Raw genomic sequence first — 11,486 nt, 5'->3', positions numbered from 1 at the left:
ATAAAACAAAAGAACGAGATGATGTTAATCTTACTAATATTATAAATGCTGATGAATGGATAGCTGGATGTTTGTTAAAAATTATCTCCACAATTCTGCAAGGATGGTCTGGGAGAAAACATAGGCTACTAGATAAGATTCTTTTTCCAATTCCGCGCGGATGTAGTCGCGGGCGAAAGCTAGTTGTTTATATTACAGAATACAAACAACAATCGTAGTAACATTGACAAATAGGCTTTTAGATAAAAATTACGTTCATCGCTACTTTAGCATCGTATATATCTTTGTAAATCCCCCGCCGTCCAATATATAAGAGGTAAGAATCGCGAGCGCTCGTATTGTCAGTTATAAATAAGGTTAAGACAAAACAAAGGAGTCTCCGATCTTATTAATGTTTGGTTCGAAGCCGGCTGCGCCGATAGCGCGTCTTGTCGACTCCGGAATCCGTATTGAGATTCATTTATACATATATTCAATTGTAATTGACTAAGCACCGACTTAGTATTGAACATTACGCTTTGCTGTACGTATCGACTGTCGAAACTGTTGTTATCTCTTTCACTCTCTTTGGTAAAAAAGAGAAAACAATATGTGCCAATAAATATGTCATGGCAGTCAAATTACGGTGTACTGTTTTGTTATTCACACATATTCTTACTGCTGGTGTCCATTGTTTTTTTAATTTATTTATTAAAAAAACACGGACAATACAAATAAAGGAACATACATATGACAGGTGCTCACAGCTTTCAGCAGACAAGGTTTCGATATAAAGGTTGTATAGAAATTTAGATGCCAATTAACTCAAAGGGTTCCGGTGCGTTCCTTGGGAGATCCAGGGACCCTCGCAGTCGCACTTGAAGTTGGCCACCGAAGGGGTTTTAGTGAGTAAGAATCTCACATAACCCTGTCTTTTCCCCAAAAGGCAGGGCATCTTACGAAGATTTCCCACCGATACCAAAAAAATAAAGATGCCAATTAACTGTGTTACTATATCAAATAATTTTAATGTCATTCTATTAAAAGAAAAAGTAGAGAGGAATGTTTTCAATAGTATTATTTCCTAAAGTCCTAATATCGTTCAAGAAAAACTTATCACCTTCTCAAAGGGCAGCAACGCATCTCCAGTGTGGATGTTTCACTACAAGTTCCTGAGTTCCCAAGATATTACGGCAAGCATGCGCCATGATCACGCTTTAGCTGATACCAATGCACGTTTGTCCTTTTCTCTTTAAAAAATATAGCATGTAATGGAATCATTCACATAAAAGATTAATACTGAATAAGGTAACAATTTTGCGTCATTATTATGCGGTACCATAACTTATTTTACGACTTTTTTTTAAGTATTAGAAATATAATTCCGTTTTCATTAGTCATATAAGTAATTTATTGATCATAAAATTAACTTCCCCCAAATACTTTGATAATAAAACTCTTGTTAGAAGTCAATAAAGGGATTATCATGACGCAGTTATGTTTGATTCGCGATTATAATGAAAATTTTACTATTCATATTACTTTTAAGGTTATACTTGGAATAATTTTATTAGAATATTAAAATGTTAATAAAGGTTATGACAAATAAAGATTTGGTTTGACAATTCTAATAATATATTATATATAAAGTTGAAAAATTGTGCAATTTAATCTAGAATTCCTTGACTGATATAAAAACGGCTTAACACTCACGTGTTCGTCCGGTGGCGGCACCGACTAGTTCCGAGCCCATCGGGGACCTTTCATCAGGATGAGTGGTACTGGTATTATTTCGCGGACGCGACCAGTCGCTCACTGACGTCGTCAGTCGTCGTGAGTGTTTAGCCGTTTTTATATCAGTTTGGTATAATGTCTCACGAAAGTTTGAATAATTTATGTTATAGAATTCTTTGAGACTTTTTATTGACAAAGGTACCAAACGGTTCCTTGAATTCACTAAACAAAGTGACCATTGCCCATAAATATCTGAATTTGCAATGCCTATTTTAAATCTACAGAGGGGACGCACTACGAACGATAATGCTCCTTTCTATGCGCCCCTCCTTTACCAAAAACCTCCCCCTGTCATCCCTCACTAATAAGAAAAGGGTGGGAAGGGGGAAAGGATTAAAATATTGCATCCGGTAAGCACACTCATCAGACGATACACGGAATTGGTTCCACTTCACGTCTGTCTTCTATGTGGTCGTGGTATTGCAAAGACAAGCCGGCCAATATGTGCAAAACCTATTATAGGCTCTACGACTGTGAGATTATGATGAATATATTCAGTAGTTTGCTGCTTTTCTCTCTTATGAAAAAGATATTATTAATAATTTGCGGGCAAAAGAAAAAATTGGATGGATGGATTTTTATTTGAAGGTATCTTCAGAGCGGCTTCATGGATCTTACTGAAATTTGGCATAGTTGTAGAACATAGTCTGAAAAAACACATAAGCTACTATTAAAGTTTTTTTTTAATTCCGCGCTGAAGGAGTTGCGGCCGGCAGCCAGTCAGCTAACCAGTATAAATATAGATAAAAATTTAGGATTCAAGTTATATTAATAACTTCTTATTTTCTATTTTGTCTCAATTTTAGTTCAATAGAAGAAAATAAACCCTAGCAACGTTACTACGATAAAATCTGTGAGCAATAGAATGTGTCAAGAATGTGAACAGGTATCGCATGACAGGTTATTTAAGGATACTAGTAGCAAACGTTTCGCTAAATTGAAACTCGTGAGTTTTATCGTATTTCAAAAATATATTGAAAATTTAAAGCTAGAATTATTAAACCTTCTTAGTCTTAGAAGATGTAAGCAGGTAAAATATTTTATAAAGAAATACCAATTTTATATTCATATTGGTTGTTGCCCTCGACTCTGTCAGCGCGGAATTAAAAACTTAATAAGTAGCCTATTTGTCCTTCCAGACTATGTTCTACATATGTCATCAAGATCCGTTGAGTTATTCCGGAGATAGAAGTTGTTAGAAGGAATCATCCATCCATCTAAACTTTCGTCTTTATAATATTAGTAAGGTAAATATTAATTTGAACAAGCTAATCGGACAACGATATTTTTATTGACAGGTTAACATTGTCTTGGAAGCAGAATTTTACGCTGTGAAATCTGGCTAATGTTACTAATTTTATAAATATTAATGTTTTGATGGATGAATGATGAATGATGGTATTTCTAGAACAGCAGTATGGATCTCCATGAAATTTGGCATAGATATAAAACGCAGTCTAGAAAAACACATAGGATACTTTACAAGTTGACTTACCGTTTCCGAGACCAAATCTCTGTATAAAACATATCGTCATCCCTGTCATTAACGTTAAGGAAATAGAGATATCAATATGTTTTAAACGGGGATTTTAGTCTCAAAAACTCACGGTAAACTATTTTTTTAATTACGCGCGATTGAAATTACGAGCAAAAGTTAGTGTTTAAATAAATCAAACTATTCTACCAATCCTATCACATGGTATGGATTAGGCAGGACGTAGACGAAGCGCATCTGTATTTGTGCATATGTTTACAGGATTATATCTAGTGCTGAGCATTTCTGTCTTGTAGTCCGCCTAAACAATATTACAAAACGGACAGCTCAGAGACATCGTCCTACAAAATGTTATAACAGCAAATATTACTACTTACTAATATTATAACTGTGAATGTTTGGATGGTTAAATGGATGTTTGTTTAAAGGTATCTCCGGTATGGCTGAACGGATCTCGCTGATATTTGGTATAGATGTAGAACATAGCCTGGAAGAACTAATTGGCTACTAATTAAGTAAATAAGTAGATAAAAAATACTTATCTTTGCTTTGATCTGAAGACAAGCAACCACTGAGTTATCCAGTTTTTTTTGGGTAAAATGTTTTATGTTCTATTAATAGTGCAAAGGTTTGCCATAAAAAGGTTAGGTACCAATGAATTTTCTCAATGAAATTGTCGACTGATTTATCTCCAATCGAACCTGTTCAGTGGAAAATAAAGGGAACCTTCAGAACCCGAGGGTCAGGGAATGATTTAAGGGACAAAATTATTGTCCTACGGAATTCAAATATCCCTGAATGTTTGACGTGCGGTTAAATCGTTACACTTCAATACACAACTATCTAAGATAGTTATACATATATCTAGTTGACGCCCGCGAATTCGTCCGCACTAAATTAAAAAAACCTTAATAAGTAACCCATGTGTTCATCCAGAATATGTCCTATATGTATGCCAAATTTAGCGAGATTCATGTAGCCGTTCTGGAGACACGTTCTAACATCCATCCATCCTTCCATTAAAACATTCGCATTTATAATATTAGTAAGTTTTGTTTCTTGCACATTATAAAGAATATATTTCTTGCCTTTTTGGGATTATTTCCCGATATGTGTTTACACTGTCGTAACGATGTTAGTTAACTTTAACCAAGAATGTCCAACGCTTAACCAAGCTTAACTACATTATAATTGAAAATGTAACATTTAAACGTTAAGAGGCATTTCAAAATTACTCTGTACTTGTGCTGATAAATCTCTTATAACCCATGACGGCAGTTAACCGTCATAATTGGTCGAGCTCAGTTTTTATCATCAAGTGAAAGAATCAGCACCATCCATCGCTCAACCTGTTCGGAGTTAATAATTATCTTAAATATATAATTACTGATCGAACGATCAATCGATGCACTGGCCAATTTCATTGATCTGATCTCAGCTTGTTAATATCGTCTGCAAGATGTAGAAAGAAAATATTAAATTCTATACATTCACAGCTGGTTATTGGACGATGTGTACAAGCAAGAGTTTAAAGAAAGATAAGTGATTATTAAAAAAAATATTTATTGTGCAACTAATGCTAGATCCTTAAAAAATGGGACTAAACGCTCCTTAAATTACAATTACGCATCTCTGTTTGTCTCTTGTTTGTCAATCAGTTTACTTACTAAGATGATCTTTATACTAAGTTGACTACGACCTCTCAGTTTAACAGTGGTAGAGCCCGCTTTAACATCTTCGCACGAATTGGCCCGGCTCGTCCGGTGAAATACCACAACCACACAAAAGACAGGCTTGAAGTGGAAGCTATTCCGCGTTTGATGAGTGTGAGTCCCGGAGGCCTTATATAGTCCTCTTTCCTTCCCATCCTCTTTCTTATAAGGAAAGGATGGGAAATTGAAGTGGACTTTCCGAATGAGAGGATGCATGGAAAGGGAAAATATTTTCTTTCTGTGCATCCTCTGCTCCGTCGATTAAAGGTAGGCATCGCATATGCAGTTGCGTATCTCTATGGGCAACGGTCACCTCGCTATTTCAGCAATTTCAGATGGCCGCTCGCTCGTTTGCCACCTTCTGATATAGAAAAAAAGGTCTAGTCTAATTTCTACTACAGGGTCACATTGGCTCTTAATATAGATTTGATACATACAAGTAATCTAAGGGGTCACATAAGAATTCATGATTATGAAGTTGTTGATGTCATGACTCTTAATAACTAATTTATGAAAGTACTTCATCGTTAAACGCTCATAAGTGAAAAATGTACTAGATAATTATCAATAGAGCTGATGTAAGCTTCAATACTTGAAGGATGTACAAGTAAGTCAAGTGTTCTTCAATAAAGCATCGTATGCTAAGTATGAAATATTAATAATCTTATAAAGAACTTTCTAGCATAAAAAAGATACATTAGTTTTTTATTTTTTTATATCATAAGGTGGCAAACGAGCGAGCGGCCACCTGAAATCGCTGAAATAGCGAAGTGACCGTTGCCCATAGACATACGCAATTGCATATGCGTTGCCTGTCGACGGAGGAGAGGATGCACAGAAAGAAAACAATTTTCCCTTTCCATGCATCACATCCGGAATGTCCACTTCCACTTCCCATCCTTTCCTTATTAGAGAAAAGGGTAGGGAAAGGAAAGAGGACTAAATTAGGCCTACGGGACGCACACTCATCAGATGAAACGCTGAATTGCTTCCACTTGACGCCTGTCGTCTGTGTTGTCGTGGTATTTCACCGGGCGAGCCGGGCCAATACGTGCGAAGATGTTAAAGTGGGCTTTACCACTGTTAGTTGGAGACTTTCTTGTTTTTCTGATTTAGGCTAATTGATATATAGTTATAGTATTTTTTCAAATATCTTTCTGGGTCAGAACGTTGCACTAGTAGCTTTGGGTGTTTCCTTTAGAATTGAAATCATAGAGGTGATCAGTTTAATGGGAAAATATTTCCTTTGGACCGATTTATCGGTAAGCCGATCGGCCCAACGGGAAATGCTAGTCGTTGCGCAGAATATGATGCCGCCATGATATTAGAAAAATAATGGACTTGGCGTTTTTATGTTGGCTTACCGTTATCGCATGGCTAAAAGAGTAATATGTTGTGTTCTCAGTATTTTTAATAAGATAAACAGAGAAAGCTATATATAGGTAAATATTTTACAGTTTATAGCGGATAGGGAAGCAAGGTTTTAATAGTGTTGGAGGAAAAAAATGTTAACACCATTTTTTTAAAATTGGCACGAAAGGTCGATTTGTCATATCTTGATTCTTAAGTACCTACCGAAAGCGTGAGATATAAAAAAGAAACATTACCGAACGTAATGCCTACTGCATGAATCATGTATCAGTTGTGAAAAAATACGGCTATCAAAAGTTTTCGTATACAGGTTCTAGGAAAATTAACCTTAAAATGATACAAATAAGGTTGCATTTAGATACTACGTTTCTTTGCGTCAATACACGTAAAGTACGGAATGTTCGAGAAAATCAAAGAATCATGAATGATCGGCTGAATCATTCCCTAACCGTATTGACTGTCTTTGCCGACTATTGCAGTCATCTGTTATAGAATTCATTAATCTTATAAAGTAACAAAAAATTCTTACCACGATTGGGCTTTAGAGCAAAAAATATTTATCTATGAATCTTTTAAAATAAACTTAAGTAGTTAAATGAAAGTGCATCTTAATTATTCGACTTCAGTAATAAAGTTAAAACCCTTTTTATATTTTATCGTGATCACGTTACAAGTAAAAAATATCATGAAAATTTGTATGCGCAAAAGCTTACGTTCTTTTATCGGTTTTTTTCTTCGGCAGCCATTAAATAAAAAGATTGATGGCAGAGAGTAACTGATAAGCAGACTGCTCAGAGCGCTGGCCGAAAAGAGAGGATTCACCTTAAAAATCTTATCGAAAAAAGTTCCAATATTTTTTTGTTTTCATCTTTTTATAATCATGTAAAACATTTCTTGTTAGCCAGTTAATAAATGGAGATAAGAAAATTGTGCTTAAATTACTATGTTTAATAGATGGAGAAAATTCAATTAAACTGTGCTTCTAAAGGAACATAATTATGTAAAAAATAAAATTACTAAATATATTAAGTTTAGATATTTTGTGCACTGTATTTTTTTCTTTTTTTTATTTAAATTACAAATCCACTACAATCTTTACCACGACCTTAATAATATTGCTTCAAAAGCATTCTGTACCATTTAAAAGCAAATGAAATTAGTACTTTGTTTTGTTTATATTTTTTACTGTAAACGAAGGAGTACAAATGTAAGTAATTCTACAAATAGATTCAGCAATTTAAAGACCAATCTTATCTTTCTCACAATTGTGTGTACTCGTTAGATAGCGGTCCAATTTCGGCGACTGCCTGGAGTCAAATTACATACATATACAAACTACACCGCCCCGTCCCTTAATTTTCTTACGGGGAAATGTGTGTTGGAGGGAAACATCTTTTGATAAGTAAATGTTCTTGTACCTCTGTTATTAATGGTGTTCCATTTAATCTAAAACAAGAAAATGTTTTTATATTACTATGACTCAGTTGATATTGCTTCTTTATAATTTTTTTCAAACATTCAATTACTGACTAATTATTGGTATCGTCTTTACGGATGCGTTGACCAGCTGTCTCCACGCCGTCCTGTCTTCGGCTTGTTTCAGGGCAGTCGTGATATTAAATCTCAATATAGCCTGCACTTGATCGGACCAGCCGGTAGGTGATCGACCCCGTGACAATTTACCCTCTATCAGAGTAATACTTTGAATCAAAAATATATGTTCTTATTAATGGTTTCGGAACATTGTTCTTAACATTTCGAGAATCCATAAATTAAAAAAAAAATTGGAAAGTAATTAGAACATAAGCCTGGGAGATATTTAAATTACGCGTCCCCTGACCGCAAAGCCTTTCGAGTCCCGGGTAAGCCTACACCTATTGGGATGCCCTAAAACATCCTTCCGGTTAAGCGATACCGCTCCGATACCGTTGGCCTTGTGGCCGACCAATTGAGGGTTAATCTGTCTCTGACAAATATTTAACGACTTCAGTTTTATTTTACACAGGCCACTAAATGGTAACTGTGAGTCTCCGCTGTAGTAGAAACCGGATTACAACTTCATTGACATCCCTTTCACTCTCTATGAGAAAAACAAGTGCCAGAATGTTTGTTACCATTGATAAAGTTTTTGATAATAAAAAGAAACAGGCGAACATGATCCGCTAATTTCCTCATAAATACAAAAGCGGTATTTCATAGCAACAAACAAATTAATACGCGTTGTTGCCTTCCCCTTCGGTAATGGATTTCCGCTGAGTAACGCCTTATTATATTAATTATAATAATTCTCTTAGATAAAGGAAGTGAGGTTTTCATGCTGATTAAGAATAAACTTAACTGCGAATGTAAAAATTGCTTTTAATGTTAAAGGATACGTAATTTACGTTTAAGTTTAAAATTGAATTATAATTACAGATAACTTTATAAATAGTGATCCGATTCTCATTCTTCACACCTTTGTGCCACCAACAGTAAGACAAAGTTTAGTATATGAGATGGTGCTAATAGTCTGATTAATACTGACAGAAATCTAGATTTCTAGAAATTCTTTACATATTGTCATTCTCATTGTTCCTTAAAAGAGTCGCAAATGCGTTTGTTTCATAAAACAACTTAAGTAATAAACACGAAACGATCTATGAACAAATAGCGAACCGCTTATAAAGCGTATGTTATTGTAAATAAAATTATATGCCTCTCGTCCGTATTATTTTTTGCTCCGAATATATAAAAAAGGGACCGGTTGAGAATATTGTAGGAAAATATCAAATTTCAACATAACATATATCTAAAATTGCTTGGGTTACCGGTAAAGTATTGAAACATGTTCAATAAGTTTTGGTCTGTTCTTGTTGGAGACTTCTTATTAATACTTAATAATATTTTTTTTATATCATAAGATGGCAGACGAGCGAGCGGCCACCTGAAATCGCTGAAATAGCGAAGTGACCATTGCCAATAGACATACGCAATTGCATATGCGTTGCCTACCTTTAATCGACGGAGGAGAGGATGCACAGAAAAAAAAATATTTTCCCTTTCCATGCATCCTCTCATCCGGAAAGTCCACTTCCACTTCCCATCCTTTCCTTATAAGAAAAAGGGTGGGAAGGGAAAGAGGACTAAATTAGGCCTCCGGGACGCACACTCATCAGACGAAACTCGGAATTGCTTCCAGTTCACGCCTGTCTTCTGTGTGGTCGTGGTATTTCACCGGGCGACATGGGCCAATTCGTGCGAAGATGTTAAAGCGGGCTCTACCACTGTTAAAATAGCCAGATATTAACAAACATTAATACATGTCTATGTTATTTACTGTTACCGTATCTATTGCCTGAAAAGTAGTACGTAAACGAACGCTTCAGTGGGTTTAGTTAGCTTTACACGCTATGTAAAAAAATTGGGATTTTCAAAATGGAAATTTGTGATGAAAAATTTTAAAGTATAGGTAAAGTGAAAATAAAACCTAGCGCTTGGAATATGAAATTATCAAAGGCACGTGAATTGGGCGGCAGCCAATTCGCAGAGCGGTGTACGGCTAATGTCTTATAATACCTCGCCTGTGGGATGCATAAAATAAATTATTAATCTATCTCAATATTATTTCATAAATCATAAGTAAAGGTTCAAAGGTTTTTTTTTATTATTCGAAAAAGTTTGAAGAGAAAATACTTGATGTAATAAAAATTAAAACCCGTCAACTTCTACTTCTTCTAGTGCCTGTTTAGTATTGAAGGTTGGTCGCTAACTTGGAATATTTGGTTCTGTCAAGCTCAAGGCGAAACAGTTCCTCTGTTGACCTAATCCCAGTCCACTCCCTAATATTACGTAACCACGACTTTTTCCTACGTCCAGCGCGTCTCTTGCCTTCGACTTAAATAAGTTCAATTTAAGTGATAATATTAAAATTAATATAATAAATAAGGATGTATACAAATATAAGTATTACTTAAAAACTTTAAGCAATGCAATGCAAAGAAACACACGACAATCGGTTACTAAATTCGGCGTAATCTACATCGACATAAAAGCAACGGTTTTAATTCCGTGTAAGAATAAAATGTGTCGGGTGCATTTCTCAGTCCCAAAGGCATTCGCAAAGCAACTGGGTATCGGGTTACGTGCGGATATAAATAATGATCGGCACTCACACGGCCGTAACTTGAGAGACAATAATTTATTGGAGTCGTCGCGAAAGCGTTTGTGCTGCGAGCTTTTTAAGTGAAGGGAATTGATAGCTTTATTACGTGTTAAGTGTTTACGAAATGTTGGGTTTGCTTTGTGAAGGTGACGAATCGTTTCTTGTTTTTATTAATTTTTATTGTTGTCTTTACACTAATGAGTTGTGATATGTAATTCTGTTTGGATTGCAACATTCTTTTTCTTGTACAAACGATAATAAACATGTAGTAATTTCCTTGTCTGTTGGTTGTTGTTTTTTCCGACAAAAGGCTGAAGACCTATGACTTCTTTTTGTAAGCATTTTTAAATATCACTTTCCTTTTAAAGTATTTAGCTCTAGTCAGCCTTATTAGGTATTAAGGTTAGAGCTAAAGTCAAGAAAGTGGAATCACTTTAATTTTGTATGCAAGTCTCAGTAAATTTACTTAGCAGCACTAATTTGCAGTTTGTGTTAGACTCGTTGCCGGATACAGAACAATACCGTGTTTAAATAAATCACTTTATTCAAATAGAACAAGGATAATATTCATGAAGCAAGCTCATACCGAGTTATATGACGTATTAGATTATTGGATTTATACGTCAAAAGAGATTACTCATACATTTTGCTTGATTTCATTCAAGATTCAGCTTTGTGAAGATTTAAGAGGAACGAAATAGGCTGTGATATTAAACCTGAATATGTTTATAGCTTTTGCTACATATTTGAAGACCTGAGCACTCGGAATTTACGATGAGACAGATATGGATCCTTAAAAATTAGATATAACACGACATCGTAAAACATGTTTTTGGACTATCAAGTTTTTTTTCACGACCATATAAAGTGAAGAAAAATATGTTTTTAATTACAATCATTTTTATCTCAATTATAAATACAAAAGATGCCATTCCAATCAGGAGATACAAAAAATAAATTATCATGCAATTGACATCGGCAGTGAACTAACAAT

This window comes from Papilio xuthus, unplaced genomic scaffold, assembly GCF_000836235.2.
Source record: "Papilio xuthus unplaced genomic scaffold, Pxut_1.1 DF826159.1, whole genome shotgun sequence".
Taxonomy (NCBI): Eukaryota; Metazoa; Arthropoda; class Insecta; order Lepidoptera; family Papilionidae; genus Papilio; species Papilio xuthus.
The sequence above is the reverse complement of the archived record's forward strand: the minus strand, read 5'-3'. Positions refer to the sequence as shown.